This window comes from Ochlerotatus camptorhynchus, unplaced genomic scaffold (assembly GCF_037179485.1).
Source record: "Ochlerotatus camptorhynchus isolate MF236.1 unplaced genomic scaffold, CSIRO-AGI_Acam_v1.1 ptg000386l, whole genome shotgun sequence".
Lineage (NCBI taxonomy): Eukaryota > Metazoa > Arthropoda > Insecta > Diptera > Culicidae > Ochlerotatus > Ochlerotatus camptorhynchus.
Genome location: NW_027040873.1, coordinates 1 through 20,568, shown reverse-complemented (window position 1 = coordinate 20,568; position 20,568 = coordinate 1). Strand labels below are relative to the sequence as shown.

The following is a 20,568-nucleotide window of genomic DNA, read 5'->3' as shown; positions in this document are numbered from 1 at the left end:
ATAAAAAAATATATTACTTTTCTGTACCAATGTTGTGGGGGAGAGGTAGCTCATCGATTCTTCCGGTTCGCCTCCTAGCATCGTGCTATAAGGTACCAGGCGATAACCAGGGTAGTTGATCGATAGCTCGATGACGTCATTTCGTTGGCGTCTGCAATGGGAAATTCTCATAGAAGGCGTTGACGATGGGACGTTGTCGAGTTGTTGAATAGCAACTATCGTGGTAACTCACCGATTACCTGTCGATCTGCCAAATTTGGAAAGACGTCTGCATTGAATTGTCTCATATAATAATATTCCGCACACTATATCACAAGAAATTGCGATTAGCTGAGTGGAAAGGAGATAAGTTAAGCATTGGGTACAGGACCAAGTCTCCCCTGGGTGGTGCAAGAAGATGAGCGCAATAGAATCATCAAGTTGCCATAAGGCACGGAATGAGACTATTGCATGATTGGGTAGTCAAAGTCTTCCATTCGTTAGTCATTTCAGGTGGATTAGAACAGGTTTAGGTTTAGGGTGGGCGTTAGCCAGATTTGGATTTTTCAGATATAATCCTAAATAGGACCTAGATTATTTAATACACTAGTAACCTCAACTTCTGTCACAATGTTTCATTGTGACTAATCAACACTCAATGGGTAAAATACGACGATTCTGAAGCCTGACTAATATATATAGATACATTCATACCATTGGCATTTTGTATTTGAGATAAGACAGAGACAGGATGCGGAGGGCCCGCTTAGGGGGAGCGTAACCCATGTTATGGCTTCCATTTATTAAATAGTTCAGATAGGCTGGAAATGATAGGTTCATGGTGAGAAAATGTACCATAGGGTGCCCGTTCACTGATCAAAATTAAATTGGATTCAAATCGTCAGGCCCTGCCCTGTAATAAGGGGATTGACGATGATTTGTCAAGTTTCATTTTGAATTTGCTTATAATTGTAAGTTTAGGTTTGCTTTTGTAATTGTAAGATAGATAGTTTGGCTCAATTGAAACATTGAGTTGTATAAACTTGACGAATCATACCTCTAAAATAGTAGTAGTTACAGTGCCGCATTATCTAACAACCACTGCCTGCAACTAATGTTGGAGGGGTCAGCAAGGCTGATTACGGATCAAAACTAACATAACTCTAACACTGAAATGATCCCGAAACTAACGCTCATTCATTGCACTTTGAGTCATAAAGTAGTTTTATTTATTTTCCTACTAATCTATCAACAATCTTAGTTTTTTCTACCGAGCTCGGCTGTGCGGGTCTCGGCGAGGTGGGGGTTTCGCTGAGATCTCGGCGGGAGTGACATTTGATTGCCGAGTCTCGGATAATGCCTTTTCTAATAATCTGCCTACGTTTCTTTTATTTGTTATCTACTTCATCCCTTTTTTATTTGTCTGCTCTTCTTTCCTCTTCTCTTCTTTTGTTTTGTTTGTTTACATATAACTAATACTAATACCTCCTTGTTTTCTCTCTAATTTGTCTACTATGTTCCACCATCACGATGAGAGATGAGCTACCGTACATGGTACACGCTCATATACACTCCCAAAATAGTATGCCGCAAGTAAGTATATCACAGAGGCAACTAAAGATCCAGAAACGAAAACCGATAACGCTGAAGATAATGAGCTGTGGTGATTTATATGACTAAATAGTATTATTTATTTATACTAACCTAAACACAACGTGGGGTGACCCAAATCCAAACGATCACTAACCAAAATAATATACTTATCTTTTTTCAGCAGCACTACACCAGCCAGCAAAGTTCAACAATCCATCGTTGCTTATGCTTTTGTTGTCGTTTGGAACCAGTTCTGCTGGGGTAGGCGACGATTGTGCGTATTTCTCGCGTAACTTTTGAAAAGAGCCTATTTATAGCCTGAACAATACGTAAAGAGCAAATTGAAACATTGAACGTCGCGTGAAAGTGGAACTTAATGAAGGCCTAAGTACTTTTTCGTAGTTTTTAGTTTTCGGATTTGAAAGATCGCCGGTTACAGTGGCTTGCTTACTGAGCAGAAAAACGCGGTCGTAGGTCTTTACATATCAAAGAGATTTATGGTAAAATCGCTTGTGTATCGTGTGTTTTACGAAACTCGTTGTTGTCGTTGGTTCCGGGTTTGAATGGGTACAAAAATTTGAGCAACGGTATTATGTGATATGAGGGGCTCGGTGGCCTTAGAGCAACCGTTTTTGCTTACTGAGCAGAACATCATGAGTCTAATCTCAGGCCCATCCACATTCAAGATTCGTCAATCGTTTTATTTGATAATATGACTACATGGTAATAACAGCAACTCGGTGATTAAAAAGGTGCTCGTCTGCCTAGTGGCAAACGTTTTTGCTTACTGAGCAGAAGACCGTGGGTTTAGTCCCAAGCTCCTTCGCGTTATATGATCGTTAGGACATCAATTCAGCTTATCGTTTACCAAAACGAACCCTGCTGCAAACCCAACCCTCTTATCCAACATCCCAGTGATTCCTCGTGGAAGTGCAGAGGTGTTCTCGGCTTCCATCAAAGCGAGTGTCATGTCAACACAATCCTTCCCATTCCTTTCTTGACCTGTGTTCGGGCGCGGCCGGCGCTGGTATTGCCTAATTTAAGATCACCAGTTTTTACACATTGAGGATGATTGCTAGTCCCAAGCATCGTCTATTGGTTCTCTGTGTAATTACAGCTGATCTGGCAATAACAGAGTAGCAACCGTGGGCGGTCAATCAAGCTCAAGCTCAAGCTCAAGCTACTTTGTTCTGTACCAATGTTGAAATATTGTAATAATCCAAACTACCTCGAACTTTCTTTTTTTCTTTATTAGAGTGACTTTCAGCCAGTGGCTGGTTTGTCACTTTCTTCCTCGAACATACTTTCTCGAACATTGTATCAATCATCAATTATTGATCAATTTTCTATATTTTACTTCATAGTTTTGACACATGTTTCTTTGATGGGTGCACGCACAATCTGCATCTGAAACAACTTGGAAAGAGTATATCAATGTTGGAAAAGCAGCAGCAAACGGCATAAGTATAATAGGATACTTTTTTCGATTGACTTGCTATTATATACACTCACTCAGTGACTCACTCATAATGGTACACAACATGGTGGCATTGCAATGTGCATGTTTACATACCAGTGAAAATCTAGATAATTTTGTTACCTATTTATTTGCGTGGAGCAATTTCGTGTTGTAAGTATGATAACTAAACAAATTATGTATAGAATAACTTTTAAGTTTGTTTTTTAGTTTCAGTATACCAGCAAGAAGTACCATGAACATGAATGCGAGTTAAATTCCCTTACATCATATGGTTGTAACCAAGTTTCCGTAACTTGTCCCGTTCGAATTTATGTTCCCCCTGTTTATATATAAACCTTAATAAAGATATATTTGAATCAATGAATACTATAGAATCATTTGTAATGCGAAAACAATGATAAATTTTATTTACAATGAAATTAAAATCATTGGAGACGATTATAAATTCCATCGACAGAATCACGTAGCTTCTACGTGATAATCAAGTAATCATCTCGCTCACTGAAATGAGTGCTTCCATGTATAAATCACGTAACTCTTAAGGGAAAAGTGCGATGGAAAAAATCTATGTATGTTTTCACGTACACACTAAGAAATGCCTAATCTTACACGTGACAGAATCCATGTTTGACATAAATGATGAGACGTAAACAATTATGTCATGTAAAATTAAGTGCTCCGAGACTGAAAAGTCTGAAAGTACGTTTGATTGAGCTGAATATTGTGTCTAAAATTGTGACTCAATTTTATTTCAAAATTGACGCTCGTATATGTCAGTCTCAGAGCACCTAAATTTAAATTAATTTTTCTAAGTGTGTAACATTGACGTGAAAATTATTTTGAGTGTAGCAAAGTTGCCTTGTGGCAGTGTGCTCTCCCTAATAAGGTTGGGCATTTTTGCATCTAGTAAAAAGTTAATTTTTTTTTTTTATAATTTTTTTGAGTATGGTTGCTCGCACACCGGGCAACAACATATTAACAACTAGTAGCTAAGTAAATTAATTGGTGAAGGTAATTTTTAAGTTTTATTTTATTTTTATATTTAAGTATGTGCACCGCTTTTGCGCAACACTTATGGCGTCTTCGGATGCCTACGTTGCGCGAACCAGATACTACAAACCGTCTTCGAAAGCCCAAAAATAAACTTTTGAAAACTCTCGACATTTCGAGAGATTTGCTGCGAAAGTATCCGGGAATCTTGGTACACAAGAAAAGTTTCAACAAACTGCGGGTAGAAGCACCGACTTATGATGTGGCAAATAAAATGGCTGAACACGAGTTATTTAGTGTTGAGTATAACATCTACATCCCTTCTCGAGATGTGGAGATAGAAGGCGTGGTCTCCGACGCGAGTCTGACTGTCGAGGACTTGAAACGTGCCTCGGGAAGTTTTAAATACTCCACATTCACTACCGCGCTAGTGAAGATACTTGATGTAAGGCAACTGCATTCAGCATCTTTGCTAGACGGTAAAAAAGTTTATCGGCATTCAGACTCGTTTCGGGTGACTTTCGCAGGTTCAGTTCTTCCAAACTTTGTTAAAATTAATGGTGCTTTTTTCCGGTGCGGCTGTTTGTTCAGATGGTATACAATTGTACCAACTGCAAAAGGCTGGGACACTCGGCCAGCCATTGCGGCAACAAAACTCGTTGTGGCAAATGTGGTGAAAACCACAAAGATAATTCTTGCCACAAAGAATCAGTAAAATGCGCTAATTGTGGCGAGAATCCTCACCCCTTGCAGGAGTGCCCGATGTACAAGCAGCACTCTGATAAAGTGCAGCGTTCAATCTCTGGACGCTCCAAGCAGATATATGCTCAAATGGTGAAGGCTACATCAGCCGTCCAAGATGCAAACCAATTTTCGATTTTGTCAGCTAAAGAATCGGACTCTGACTCATCCGATGAAGTTGATTCTACGGTGGTACACGCACCTTCAAAAATGGACGGATCCTGAAAATGCCCCTCCCCGAAAGTGCGCCGTAAAAAACCAATTGTCACCTCCAGAAGATTGGCAAACTCCCAGGGTAATGGGGACGAAAAAACGAAACCGAAGGCTCCTGCTGATCCAATCCCTGGCAGCAGCAGGAACTTCTCACCATTACATTTTGCATAGCTTCAGTTTATGTTCCACCAAGAACCTCCATTAGCCGTAGTCAACTCTGGAGTTTTGATTCTTCCATCCCCAGTATTAATTCTGGGTGATATAAACTCCCATGGTACTGGGTGGGGCGATCTATATGATGACAATAGAGCGGCTATTTTTGTACGATTTATGCGACTTGACTATTTTGAACACTGGTGAAGCGACACGTATAGCAAAACCTCCGGCTCGAGAAAGCCGACTCGACCTATCTTGTGGCAGAAATATGCAACGGCGGTGACAATCGGTGCCGAATCAATAGATACGCTTCCACCATTGGAAGAATATCGATTCCTCGCCGATTTGATATACAAAAGCTCACTGGAAGCACAAAAAAGAAAAGTTCCAAGTGCGCCCTTCAAAAGGAGACCAGCCACACCTGGATGGGACGAAGAATGCACAAAACTGTATGTAGAAAAATCTGATGCTTTCAAAGCTTTTCGTAGACACAAAACCTCCACATACTTCGAGGAATATTCAAAGCTTGAGTCAAAGCTGAAACAATTAATAAAAGCAAAAAAAAACGGTTATTGGCGCAATTTCGTCGAGGGACTCTCACGAGAAACCTCAATGAACGGAGGGTGGCTCGCAACATGCGTAGTCGCTCATTTTATAATGATAGTGAAGAATACTCCAACCGATGGATATTCGATTTCGCTAAAAAGGTCTGTCCGGACCAAGACGGTTTTATGACAGGTGGGCAGGAACTCACGGTCTCCCAGTGTTGGTGAGTTCTTTGCCGTTAATGTTCACGAAAAGTTCACTATTTTGCTATACAGAAATTCAAAACAAAAATTTTTATCTGCGGATTTGAACAGTTTTTGACCTGTTTCATACTACCGGAAGGTGTATGCTGGTCACAAATGCCGTGCCAAACTGATTTCCTACTCAATTTATCAATCTTTGATGTGAAATTCGCTAATAAACACGAGGCGCATTTCTTATAGCAAACATGCCATAACAAAAATGGGCATGGTTCATTTTAGTAAACAAACTAACACTTCTTCCGACTGTGGCACCTATGTATTAGGCGCCGAGTGTCCGGACTCAGTTCCAGCACAACACATTCTTCGAGAAGAGTCTCTGAGCGGCAGCTCTCTGGATAGACAATTCACAATGCTGGAATTCTCTATGGCTCTTCTTTCATCGAACAACTCCTAATCGGGAAGCGATATGATTAATCTTCTGAAAAATCTCCCACATATCACTAAAAGACGCTTGTTAGACTTATTCAATTCCTTACTAGAAAACAACATTATACCGCCTGAATGGAGACAGGTCAAAGTAATAGCCATTCGAAAATCTGCACAGCAAAAAAATATTTTTGATATCACATCAAAGTGCACTACAATCATGTCGAAAATTTCATGTAGTTTTTATGACCACATAAATAAACAAATGCAGTAAAAGCAGCATAATGTCAGTTCATGCATTGTATTAATGATAATTTTGTCCTTTTTAGCAAGTAATATTACACCATATTTTCGACATGATTGTAGTGCATCCACTTTGACGTGATATCAAAATTATTTTTTTTTTCTGTGTGGCAAACCAGCGTCTGACCATAACTCATACCGTCCGATTGTGATGCTTTCGTGCATTAGAAAATTGTTGGAGAAAATGAACCTTCGGAGACTCGATCAGTGGGTCGAAGCAAATAACTTGCTATCAAATACACAGTTTGGGTTACGCAAGAGCAAAGGAACAAAAGATTGTCAAGCAGCGCTTGACCACAGATATTCAACTGGTCTTTGCGCACAAGGAGCAATTGGCTTCAGTATTCTTGGACATTAAGGGGGCTTTTGATTCAGTTTCCATTGCAATTCTATCAGACAATCTGCACAGATGTGGACTTTCTGGAATTTTAAATAATTTCTTGAACAATTTGTTGTCAGAAAAGCAAAGGAACTTTTCCCTTGGACAACTGACAACTTCCAGAATTAGCTACATGGGCCTGCCCCAAGGCTCATGTCTCAGCCCTCTTCTTTATAACTTTTATGCCGAAGATATCGACAACTGTTTGGCAGAACAATACACGCTAAGACAACTTGCAGATGACGGTGTGGTTTTCGTAAGAGGTCCACATGCCGTGGACTTACAAGGACCATTGCAAAGTTCCTTAGATAACTTGTCGTCTTGGGCTAGGAATCTAGGGATCGAATTCTCGCCGCAGAAAACTGAACTGGTAATGATTACTCGAAAGCGGTACCCAGCCCAAATGCAGCTTAATCTTTTGGGCAGAAACATTACTCAATCATTGTCTTTCAAGTTCCTTGGGTCTGGTTTGATTCAAAGTGCACTTGGAATACCCATATTCCGTATTTGAAGCAAAAATGTCAGCAGAGGATCAACTTTCTCCATTCAATTTGTGGCACATGGTGGGGTGTTCATCCGGGAGACCTCATAACGCTTTATAAAACAACTATTCTCTCAGTTCTAGAGTACGGTTTTTCTGCTTTCTCTCGGCAAGAAAATGTCACCTAATAAAATTGGAACGAATTCAATATCGTTGTCTGCGTATTGCTCTCGGCTGTATGCACTCAACGCATAACATGAGTCTCGAGGTTCTGGCAGGAGTAACACCCCTCCAGAACCGTTTCTGGGAGCTCTCTCTCAGAATACTAATCAAATGCGGAGTGACGAATTCACTTATAATTGCAAATTTTGAAGAAATTCTTGGACTGAACACACAATCTCGATTTATGAGATATGTATGTGTCTTCTTTGTTACACTCCAGACCGTGCTCACTTCACCAATCGAAGTTCCTCAATTGAATATGATCTGACCATGAAACAAGCAACTCATGGGATTATCGATCAACTTCGAGCTATTATTTTTCTCAGTTCGATCGAGGCTATTCGGTCGATGAAACAAGGGGGGGCGACTCCAGAGTAGTGGCTAGCATCCATACCTCTCACGCCGGAGTCACGAGTTCAAATCTCACCCCGGACAAGTCACGAATGACCCAAGAGTGTTAAAGTGACTATAATAAAAAAAAAAAAAAAAAAAAAAAAAGATGCAACAAGGTAGGCACTCATCTTATTTCCTTTCAAAGGTAAGGGAGCAGATGAGTGTGCTGGTCGAAAGATCATATATGATTACCTTTGTATGGGTCCCCTCACATTGCTCAATCCCAGGCAATGAGAAGGCGGACTCTCTCGCAAAGGTGGGCGCGCAGGAAGGCGAATTTTATGACAGGCAAATTTCACACGATGAATTTTACCATTTAGTGCGTCAGAGTACCCTTTCGAGTTGGAAAACCGATTGGGACATTGGAAATCTTGGACGGTGGTTACACATTCCTAATGTTTCTTCGAGAGCGTGGTTTAAAGGCTTGGACTTAAGCCGTGACTTCATTCGCGTGATGAGTACACTTATGTCCAACCACTACTCGCTAGATGCTCATCTCAATAGAATTATTATTATTATTATTTAACTTTATTAGGGAGGCTTTCAGCCTTGGGCTGGTTCGCCTCCAAAAAAATCTCAATAGAATAAACCTCGTGGACAGCAACATCTGTCGGTGTGGAAACGGTTACGATGAAATCGATCACGCAGTTTGGCAATGTACGGATAATGATGCCGCCAGAGAGCGACTTTTGAATACCCTCGAGGCCCAAGGAAGACAACCCTATGTTCCTATCAGATACGTGTTGGGAACTCGCGATCTCTGCTATATGCAGTCGGTTTATGTGTTTCTTCAAATGTCTAGTATAAGAATTTAATTCCTTTGTATTTTGTCTCTCTTTAATAGTTTTTGTTTGTCTTGTCCCCCGTCTCGATGAGTCTCATCGTCGCCCACAGGTCACCATAGCCGGTCGAACCCCAGACGAAACTAAAACCGCACTACCGTTCATACTGGCGACAACACTCGAAACCTTACCCCCAAGCTCCTCCCCTGATCCTATCCTTCGACAATGTACCTCTCTAACCTCGAGTAAGCCGCGAGTATTTGGCCCAACTCCTACTAGACATATAATTAAGAGAATTTTGTTACAAACAAAGAACAACGAACTATCGGCTCCGTAAAGCTAACGCGATTGAGTCTTCCAAATAAACGAACTAGTTAAAAAAAAAGGCAAAAAATGTTAGTTGGGTGATTTCTGCAAAGGCTGTCAAAGGGTACTTGTTATGAGCACAACTTCCTAGCAGATGGTTTTTGACGAACAATCAGAAACTTGAAAAATAGTTTTGGAGAGCGTATAATCAACTTTTGCACAACTATTATTGAGTATGTCAGTCATACTGAATAATAGTAGGCAAAACAACTAATGTAACTTTTATACACAATTAATCGTTTGTAGCTGAAAAATCAAGCGGACAAGACAGTATATTACTCATTTGATGGTTTTTACACAGCTAATATCTCTTGCTGATTAACATAAACAACATAAGTACTTTGTCAACTACTGAAAAACCTGTATTCAGTGAATTAATTGTATAATTGCTTCTTTGGAAGCAATTTTACATGCCACCCCAAAATCTCCTTATGGTTTGAAAATTCTGCATGCTCTCGCTGATTTTGCAAGGTGCAAACAGCAAGAAGAAAAATTCGAGCGATATTTAAAAGCTCGCTCTCAGCTATCCTTTGTAGAAGTCCTGAGAACTGTCGCTCCATCTACGGGTAGCAACCCTTTCGACCTTTAGACCCAGTTGATGATCAGGCCTCTCACCCTGAGGTTGGCGAGGAAAGTAAACCCGTGTTCAAAGGCCCGTCTCGTATTGACCCTCGAGTTTCTTTGAGAAAGCAGAATGTACCGGTAATGTTCAAAAAGCCCTTCCACCAAGATTCAAATAATTTGATTTTGATAGAGACTTTCCATGAGTTCCAGGTTATTCCAAAGCTCCAGATGTTACAGCTTCACAGCTAGACGCCATGTTTTCGTTTTCTGTAATTGTGGACAGCATTCTCGAAATATTGAATGCATCTGACTCCATTAGGAACATCATTAGTTTGATGGTTCCGATGTTGAACACTCTTTTGAAACAACTAGCTTTGCTTTCGTCGATCATCAACTTGGATGGAAACCATTTCTATTTGTTCAGAATATAGTAGTGTTGTTGGTCACTGCAGTGCATGTCCTATGAAAACAGCAATTCAACGGGGGTGGAGATAAATATGTCAATAGCATCCTTTTCCTACATGTTAAGATTGTAGCCCGTAATCTGAAGTAAACCGCGAAAATCTTAGATCCGCACAGTCGTAAGCCAAGGAGCGGTTTTTCGATCTCACGCTACTCATTAACTTCAGCACAGATGCCTTTTCAACAATTTTGAATACTTTTTCACAGTCTTTCACAAACTTTGTAACGGAATCCGCTGCCTTTACATGTTTCCGCAAATATGCTTTGGTCAGCGCCCCGAAAGTTTCGACTGGCCTGGCCTGGGGACAGTTTGGCGAATTCATCTCCTTGGGAACTTGTTGACTTTATACCAGGCTACCGTGTCCTTGGAGTAATGAACCGACGCCAAATCCGGCCAAAACAGCATTCACGCACTAAAATTCAGTTGTCATTGTCTCTGTTGTCACAAACGGTTTGGAAAGCATACCACACTCACCAAAGCCAAAGCATAGCCTTTTCACCGAATTTTTTGGCAAAAATCGATTTATCCGCATCGTCACCACTTCGGCCATCACGAACGGTGTAGTACTGATACCCAGGAAGAGTTTTGTATTCAAATTTAACGTATGATTATCGTCCATAATTACGCACACCAATTTCCCGCACTGCAATTGGTCGTATGACTGCTGAACCCTTGATGTAACGGATGCGGCTTGCTTTTCACTCCGTCTTTGGCTTCGTCTGCTTCCCACTTGAGATCCCACTTTTTTAGCCACGTCTTGAACCGAAGCACTTTTCTTGAGAGTTAAAGCTTGCACGATTTTCCGGTCCAGATTTCGGTCAACAGGGTTATCGTAAACCGTTACGTCCAGATGTTTGCTTTGCCTGTAAAGTTGCTTTATCACCATACTTCCGAATCGCGTTTTGAACGGCCCCGATGCTTACACCTACCAATTTCGCTAATTGACTCGTGACCATTTGTGCACGATCTGTTTGCGCTTCTCCGGAGAAATGCTTCGCATTGTCACAGAAATGTAAAGAACCGACACTTGCGATACACGAAACTGTTGGTCGAAATGTAAACAATGATTTAGCGTAATAATCAGCTGTTTAAACGTCATCTGAAACAAGCAGGGGTGTTCCAAATTCGTGGTTAGACATTCTGGGACACCCTACAATAAGTCCCCTCTTTTACTAACTTTAGTATTAAGATATATTGTAAAAATTATAATGGACTTCAATTCCATAACACTTCAGCATTTGAGTTTGTATAAATTATGTGTTAAAAAAAAATCATAATGCATAATTCAATTTTTGTTATCTTCAGCAAATTTTATTGTAGAATTGAGTACAATTCCACTAAAGAACATGCATGAATGACGTAGCCTTTTTTGGGATGGAGAGGCTTACAGAAGTTGGGGCCGCCCATGTATTAGGTATAGACAAACACGAACGGGGATGGTGGGAGAGGGTAAAATGGGCAAACATAAGCAACGTCATTTATGCACGTTACATATTCACTTACAACTAATTAACTGAGATATCATTTTCGGTAGCGGTTATCGCTTCCGCTAAATTTTAAAACCATTATCAGTTTTGCCTCACGCTAAATTGATGTTTCGATAAATGATATACAAAACCCCAATAAACCTGCTTTCTCAGTAGCAATATACTAGTGGAAAGTAGTTATTGGAAATAACACAATTCAAAAATAGCAATTGAAAACATAAGTTTGAGAAACATCTTGAGTGTTCCATAAAAAAATTAAACATAATAACATCATCACGATTTTCCAACATAAAAAAGTCAAGGGAAGTGGGCGTAAAATTCCCATGGCGGACAAAATGCGCCACACTTTTACCTCAGCTGCTAGTTGATATGATGACGAAAAATAGCTATGATACGTTTTAAACATACTAAACGAATGGAAGTAAAACATTTTTATTTTAAAATACTTTTTGAAATAAATGAAATTGAAAAATAATTTTGCTAAAATAAAATTGAAAATTTGATTGATGCAAGTTGATAGAATTTACCTTCTTCTTTCGGTTCCACACGTTACATAACATGTATGTTCGAAAAAAAAAATTAAGGTTCTACAACGGGTAAGTAATTTTGTGTTCTTCTTCTTTTTTAAATGTCATAAAATCATCATCATTAGTTTACACATGCACACATGCACATAAATACGAAAATTTAAAATATGTATTTCGTGATTTTAGATCGACAATTTCCTGGGTAAAACACATTCACTGTATTTACTTACTTGTGTTCTTCGAAGTATGTATAGCACAATTAAACGCAATCGAATATACGAAACTCAAAACGACTGCTTCATAAAACTCTTCGTGAACAAAATTTATCACAAAGAAAACCATTTCTACTTTATTGCTTTGCTAGCAATCGTGAAGGTATCATTGAAACAGCGGTGCCAGATGTATTGCTTCAAACAATTAATTTAAGTTTATAAAAACAATTAATTGCGAAGTCTGACTCATTAACATATATGAGTGGATGTATTTAATGGTGGTTAAATATCAAAAACTGATTGAATAAAACATAAATGGCCATTTTAGACATTTCACCGGTCCAATTAAAAAAGTCACAGATGATTGAATTCAACACTAACAGGGTTGATGGCAGCAGTGCACGTAGCCTGGTACTCGCTTTCCCGCTCAGGGGTGTCAACAAACTTGCATACAGCGCAGTCATTCTTTAAAATGAATCAGTTTTCCCCCTTATTATTTATTGGTCATACAGTTTGGAATATGTCTAGGAAGCGAATGGTCGTTATCACAAAAAGGCTCAACATTTTATCACACCAACATGCAGCACATTATACCACCAGAGATTAAGAATAGACGGTCAATTGTGGTCATATTAAGCGGCCAGGAGCACATCGGCCACATTTGGGTGCTCCGTGTAAATATTCACTTTATTAATTTGGCCGAAACCCATGATGCGACACATCAAATCACATGAGAACTCAAAAACTAGATCAAGGGGCACGCTATTTTATATTTATAGATCCTGCTCACATGGAAAGTTCTTTTCTTAAGAAAACTTCTTCATATTGACAAGACCTATTCAAAGGTAAACATATAAGCTCAGACAGAATCCCTCACCAGGTGGCGCTAGTGTGCCATTTTTTAAACTTAAAATTTTGACTAGATCGAAGGATCTTGTCGTTGGCAAAGCAGTTCAGATGGACTAGACATATTTTAAGGTAAAAAGTTTGACCTATACTCCACTCAGCAAGTGTCGCTAGTGTGCCTTTTATTTTTAATTTGGTTCAACTTACCTAGAAGGTTCCTGTCTTCGGCAAAGTAGTTCAGATGTACAAGACCTATTCTAGGGTAAACAATTCAGTACACAATTCGCTTAGCAGGTGGCGCTAGTGTGCTCTTCTTTTCTTTATTTAACGTCGGTCTCTGTTCCGCAATCTAGTGCCAATCACCGACGGAAATCGATTGCAATCCATTGACGGCAATCGAATGTGCAGGAAGGCAGCTTCCACACCTGCGTAGGATACCGCACCCATTCAACACACATGGGCTGGGACCAACGGCTTTACTTCCCTTCCGAAGGAAGACGTGACCAGATATTTTTATGCCTCAGAAAAATCCCACCGACCTCGACTGGGATTGAACCCAGACCCATTTGGGTGTTAGAAAGCAGTCATGCTTACCACTACACCACCGGCGCCGGCTATAGCGCTAGTGTGCTATTCATTTTTCAATTGCATCAACTTAAAATCTTGACTAGATAGAAAGTCCTATTCGGAAAAAATGTTCAGATGCACTAGACCTATTCTATTTTAAACAGTTTGATTAAGAATCCATTCACCAGTTGGTGCTAGTGTGCCATTAATTGTAAATTTTCTTTAACTTAACATCTTGAATAGATAGAAAGTTCGACAAAGTTATTCAGATAGACTAGACCTATTCTTTGGTAAAAAGTTTGGTTCAGAATCCACTCACCAGTCTTATAGGGAAAACAATTTGTCCTAAATCATGTTTTTCAGCTCACTAGACACCTAGCAAGGTGCTGACGAGGTGACCCCCTTATTTCACTCTTTGACATAAAGTTTTTTGAATCTGGTGGCTTGGTGATATGTTCTACGTGGTTAGCGTGTAGATAAATAATTATGGAAAAAAAAATCCATGTCGAATAGTGTTACTTTCTCCATAACCGGTTAATCACAGCCTGAGCTTAGACAAACTTAGTGGAAATTTTGCGATAGGAGGAATTCCAAAATACAATTGGACATCCATTTTTGATCTCAATACATCATTTCTGTTCCAAAACTTTAATATTTTATGGTTCTGTCACATTTTCGAAAACAACATTCTAGAAGCTGATGAGTTCAAGATGTAGGATCAAGAGAAAGGTCACATGCACATTAGTACCTAGTAATAAGATAATTCTGAACATCGCTTTAAAAAACCGTGTCATTTTGAGAAACCGCGTAAAAAACATGTTAAAAAATCCACCCGAAAAACCCATCAAATAAGGTGGAGTGTAGATTATAGGAGATTGCTTCTATCTAGTCAAGATGTTAACTTAAACCAAATTAAACATGAATGGCACACTAACGCTGCCTGTTGAGTGATTTCTGAGTTGAACTGTTTACCTTGTACATCAGAGCAACTTTACTCAATACTCGATATGTGCAGGATCTGTAGCGCAGCATGATTATTTTCGTATTTATACCATCTTGTAAATAGATTATGTAAATACACTACCCATACGTTTTAAAACCATGTATTTCTGGTCATCTTTGCCCAAGAATGCAATGCATTATTTAGTTAAGATCTCGTGATATAAACATCTTTAACATTGAAATAACCCACTTCATGGATACATGTTTACAATTACCCCTCTCCATGAGAGATCTACCTTACAAAAAATGCTAAATTATTTTAACTTAAAGTTAATGGACTTTACAAAACATTTGAAATTTCTAAAATCCATTGAAATTACGCTAAGATGCGGCAATTTTAATGTGATCGTATGATACAGACAACGCATTTTTCTTTGCGCTGGCTAAGGATTAAATATTACGTCTACTTTGCAACATAATAAATGTGTAATGATTCTAAACGATACTAGGAGACCAGGATTACATTTAGGTGATATTTTGAACATGGATGGCTCCGTTTTTGATAATCAACTTTAAAAAGTGTCTGGATTTCAAGCCTTTACGGTAGAAGCATAAAAAACATCTTAAACATAATTAAAAGTTACCATATCGTAAGAATCACGGAAATTAAAAAATTATATTTTTTAAAAGCATGCATTAAAGATTTTCTATTTTTACACAAAAAAAACGATTAAATGATCTGAGTGACCATCAAATCACGACATGAAATCTTTATTCAAATGCACATTGTTGAGTAACAGCCAAACGACCGAAGGCTAATGTCATGTTTCAATATTTTCATTTCAAATATATATTTCTTGCTGTTCTCTTTTATGTTAGGACAGCAAATGAAAGTAATTGTTTATTGAAAGTTGATCAAGTACCTGATTATTTTTCTGAATCTAGAAAGAAAGAGAAAAGAGAATAAGACTAATTATGATAACTTTAGGCAATGAAAAATTAAACTTTAACTACATAATACCAGCGTGGTGAATGCAAGACAAATTATAACGGATCGCATAGTCAGAACTTTGATTGTGCGAAAACTCTCGCCAAATAACATCAATTCATGCATTCACTGAAAATGCCGATTAATATTTTTTTACAAATTAATGTTTACAGTGAAAATAATATGATCAAAATATGCTGTGTTAGACTGATGCAAAATTTGACTTTTTCGCTCCACAGTGCTTAAATGGTTTCAAATCGGGTCGTGATTAGCCTCCAAAAGTTACAACTCATTTGGTTAGAAACAGACTTCGCACAAACCATTTGAAGTTTACATGTAAATTACTATGGGAAATCTCAACATTTTGTTCATTGCCTTCTAGTCTTTTTCCATATTGAGCTACAAAACAGTTCGATAGCCACTCTTATAGAAAATTTTCTCAGCCACAACTTTGCTGAGGATAGTTTCTATGTAAAACGAGACAGGAAATAGTTATTAATTATTTAAGAGATTGGTAAACTTATTACATGATCAAGCAGCTGCTCTGTAGGCAACACTGTATTTTGCAGTGTGACATAGTAGCCATAATTTTTGTGTCCTATTCAACGCCCCAGAAACACCAATGTTGCCTGATGTGCAGTTGATTGAGCATGATCATAAGACATTAGTGCATTGAACCATTAATAACTTTCGATCCTTGCATTTAATCAAAAAGTGGTCTTGAACAAAGTTGTAGCTGGGAAAATTTCCTACAAGTAAAGTTGAAAGCTTTTGAAGCAGACCGATATGGTGAATTATTAGATAGACATGAACAAAAATCTTGGTTTTACCATAGTAATTCCCATACAAACTTCAAATGGTTTGTGCCATCTCAGTTTCTCTCCAAATGGGTTCAAATTTTGAGAGGTTAGTCAGGATCCGATTTGGAATCGTTTAAGTATTGTGGAGCGAAAATTTCAAAATTTGCATCACTTTAATGCTGTGTATGCGTTAATGGCCAGACTGAGCAGTTTTCATATGTTATAAGTTTATCTTAATGACATTTTTCTTGTCGATAATTCCACAGTGTTACAAATAAAAAAATAGAGTGGCTTAACATTGTTAGTCTAGTCGAAATCATGAAATCACATTTGAAATTGTTCGAACACCCCAAATTTTAAAGTCATTGATTAAAAATCAATGTTCGGTCAGTGATAGCATACAATAAAGAGTAATTCAATAATTTCTCATACAATTGTTGATTTTTGTACGATTAAGGAAAGGAAAAAGAAAAATCTTAAAAAAAAAAAGACACATTTATGATGATTTGTCTGAAATTCGTTAAAACTTTTTTGATTTATTAATAATTATTTTCATTCTAAGAAATCTAGTTTTTCTTACATGAGTCACCAGTAAGGAGACTGCAACAACTCTCCCAACAACTTGCCACAACACTTTGCGTTCTCTATTCAATCCTGAGACTTTGTTCAAAATTTGAGCCAAATCGATCAACATTTACCCATTTGAAGCTATTTGTTCCGAGTTGAAGTTTAAAATACTTAAAGAAACACCATTTCCTAGGTATTGTCGCTTTATCACGATAATAGATAATTATATGCTCAACAACTTTGTTCAAGACCGGAAGACGATCCGAGTTGATCCTGAAAAGTTATTAGCATTTTATTGAAGCGATGTCTGAAAATATAACAAAAGTCTTAGGATTGCAAAGAAAGTAAGTGGTATCACAGACAAACAGACGTAACTCTTTGAAAAAGTTTTTCTTGAAAACGTAGTATCTCAAAACATTGGACTTCAGTAACGACATCTCTCGGGCTTCTCGCGGAAAACAAGCTTGCTCGCTAACTCGCAAACAATATTGCATAAAAGTTTTAAAGAATGTATAGAAACGTCAAAGTGATCCGATGCCAGCGCTGCGACGAGTAGTTCGCGGAACTGATAATATTCAAATCAACCGTTAAATGCGTGAACGAAGATAAACAATGAAGTGTTACGTCTGTTTGTCTGTGGTGGTATCATCATTTTTCTAACTTTGGCGTCTAAAGTTAGGAAAATGCTATTTTTGTATAAAAATCACGTTTGATTAGAAAACTTTCAAAGAATTTCAGTAAATTCACCATAAATGTATTTATATATACTTCAAAATATCTGACTTTTTGCTTTCCAAAACCGTATACAAATAAAATAATCGGATGGAAAATTACAGAATTAATCATTACATTATGCGGTCACTTACCCAAAATTGGGTTTTTAACAATATCTTTAAATTTTGGGGTGTCAAAACAAATTTAAATGTGATTTCATGGTGTACTCGACTGAAATATTAACCTACAATAAGTAAATGGAAAGTTTTTTTTTGTCGTGTAACACCGTGTTATTATAACATGTTATAACTATGTAGTCTGAACGTAGTATTAATAACAGTTACTATTCTACAAAACTGTTATTGATTCACAAACATTAAGGTATTTCTAAAACAGATTAAATTACGCCTTTAGTAAAATCATGTAGGAATATGATTCAAGTTAAATAATTGGTGTGTTTAGAGTTTAAATTACACTCAAATCAATTCAAAATCGGTCATGCGAACTGAATATGGTGAATTGAACTAGGACGCTTAATCAATGCTTAATCGCTTTTCATAAGAATACTGATGATAGTTTGATAAAATTGAGATGAACTAGTCTACGGTTAAAAATCTTATAAATAAAGTTATAAAAACAAGTTTTATGAAAGTTTTATGAGTAAACATCGGACTCCAATGATTATAAATACATGCTGTATAATGCAAGTGAACATGCTGTTTATAAAATCAAAGTGAAAATAAACAAGCATCTAAACTAAACCTTGTACACAGCAAAAAGTAGTCAAAAACATCGAGCTGCCAGTTTTTCAAACTCGCATATTCATTGTTATTATTATTATTATTATTATTATAATTATTATTATTATTATTATTATTATTATTATTATTATTATTATTATTATTATTATTATTATTATTATTATTATTATTATTATTATTATTATTATTATTTTTATTATTATTATTATTATTGTTATTGTTATTATTATTTTTATTATTATTATTATTATTATTATTATTATTATTACCTGCAGTTGTAGAACCGAAACAAAGTCAACCTGGGAAGAAGAAAAAACGCAACAAGTCGAACAATACATCACCCGGTCGCCAAAGTTCTCCTTTGAAGAAAGTAATCGCCGAACAAAACCCACCGCACGATTCCGAAACTATAAGTGTCGACGAGGAGTCTGAAATCGACGAAACGCCCCCTAGCCAGCAAAATCGACGACATTAACTCCTCTAATAACACAATGAGCAGTATTAACCAAGCAACGAACACGGACAACGATTTGGAAGCAGGGAATGTGTAGTACCTATTTCACTCTTACAATCGAGAGCGCTGCAGGTCAAAGGATCTGTCCGGGACGTCTTACCCCAACCCGTTGATAGAGATTCCCCCTCTGCGATCGATGTTTATGTAACGGATTTTTCGAACACCTACCTACCTACCAACCAACCACAAGTATGCATATCGCCACGTCACGAAGCTCTTTCCAATTCTGGAACAGCAACAGCACACAGCAGCGTTCTCAACAACAGTCCTAGTAGCCGGATTGGGTCTGCTCGGGGGGAAGTAAGTGCTCCCTGCTTTTTGGAAAGTCAGCCCATGCAGTTTTCCTCCCGACATTCCGCTGGTGAAGTTCATCCAAATCAGCAGCATTATGTTTCTTCTCACCGCACAATCGATCCTAGTAACCGGCATTCCGCCGGTGAAGTCCGTCGAGATGCATCGACACCGTCATCATCACTGCGACAGCCAGTACCGCAAAATCGGTGTGGGGAGGGAGAGCGTGAAGTAACCTCCTCCCTTCCTAGGACGGGAGCGGATGTCCAGGGGGCAGTAGGTGGGACCAGTCACGAGTGTCTTGCACCTTCTATCTCCTCCTGGAATCAGGCCGATATTTCTTCACGAGTGCACAGTTCGGCGTCAACGTCATCACTATCATCAGCGGATAGTCGCCCTGGCGGTTGTTTCGCCCTGCAATGGAACCTGCGAGGACTACGGGCCAATATTAACGAGCTAAAACTCCTCATCGCCGACCATGCACCCTCCATTGTAGGACTTCAGGAGACAAAGGTCAGCCAAAGTGTGTTACAACCAGACTTCGTTGGAAGGAACTACACGCTCTTCTTAGAGTCGAACAGCGTACACCACTGGCAGCATGGGGTAGGCCTTGCTATCCGGGAAGGTATACCTTTCGAGCACGTGCAAATCGATACCTCTTTACAGCTCGTAGCTGCACGCATCTACGCACCGATGCAGGTAACAGTAATATCCATCTATATTCCGCCGAGTGCAATCCAGGGTAGTCAAGCCGCACTGAATGAGTTGTTCGAGCAACTAAACGGCCCGGTTATATTTTTGGGTGATTTCAACGCGCACCATCTCGCTTGGGGGTCACAAACTTCAACCACTCTCGGTAGATTCATTGCCGAAAAAACCCTAAAAAAAACAACTAGTGATTCTCAACAACGGCTCCCCTACTCGTATCGATCCGGCTACAGGTAACACTTCAGCAATCGACCTGACATTCTGCTCCGAGTATTTGGCACGTTGGTTCACTTGGCGAACCCTTTCGGACACTTTCAACAGCGACCACTTTCCGATAACGGTCTCCATTCCCGGGTGGTCGACA

At 38.6% G+C, this 20,568-nt stretch overlaps 1 protein-coding gene across 2 annotated transcripts in view; it reads right to left on the bottom strand.

The window, feature by feature from the left end:
* The window catches only part of Ih (I[[h]] channel), a 75,898-nt gene extending 60,100 nt beyond the window's left edge, over positions 1-15,798 (bottom strand). For both annotated transcript variants that reach the window (XM_065233051.1, XM_065233052.1), the window contains exon 1: positions 15,785-15,798. The gene's annotated coding sequence lies outside the window, so the exon portion shown is untranslated. The remainder of the gene's footprint in view (positions 1-15,784) is intronic.
* Positions 15,799-20,568: the final 4,770 nt, after the last annotated feature.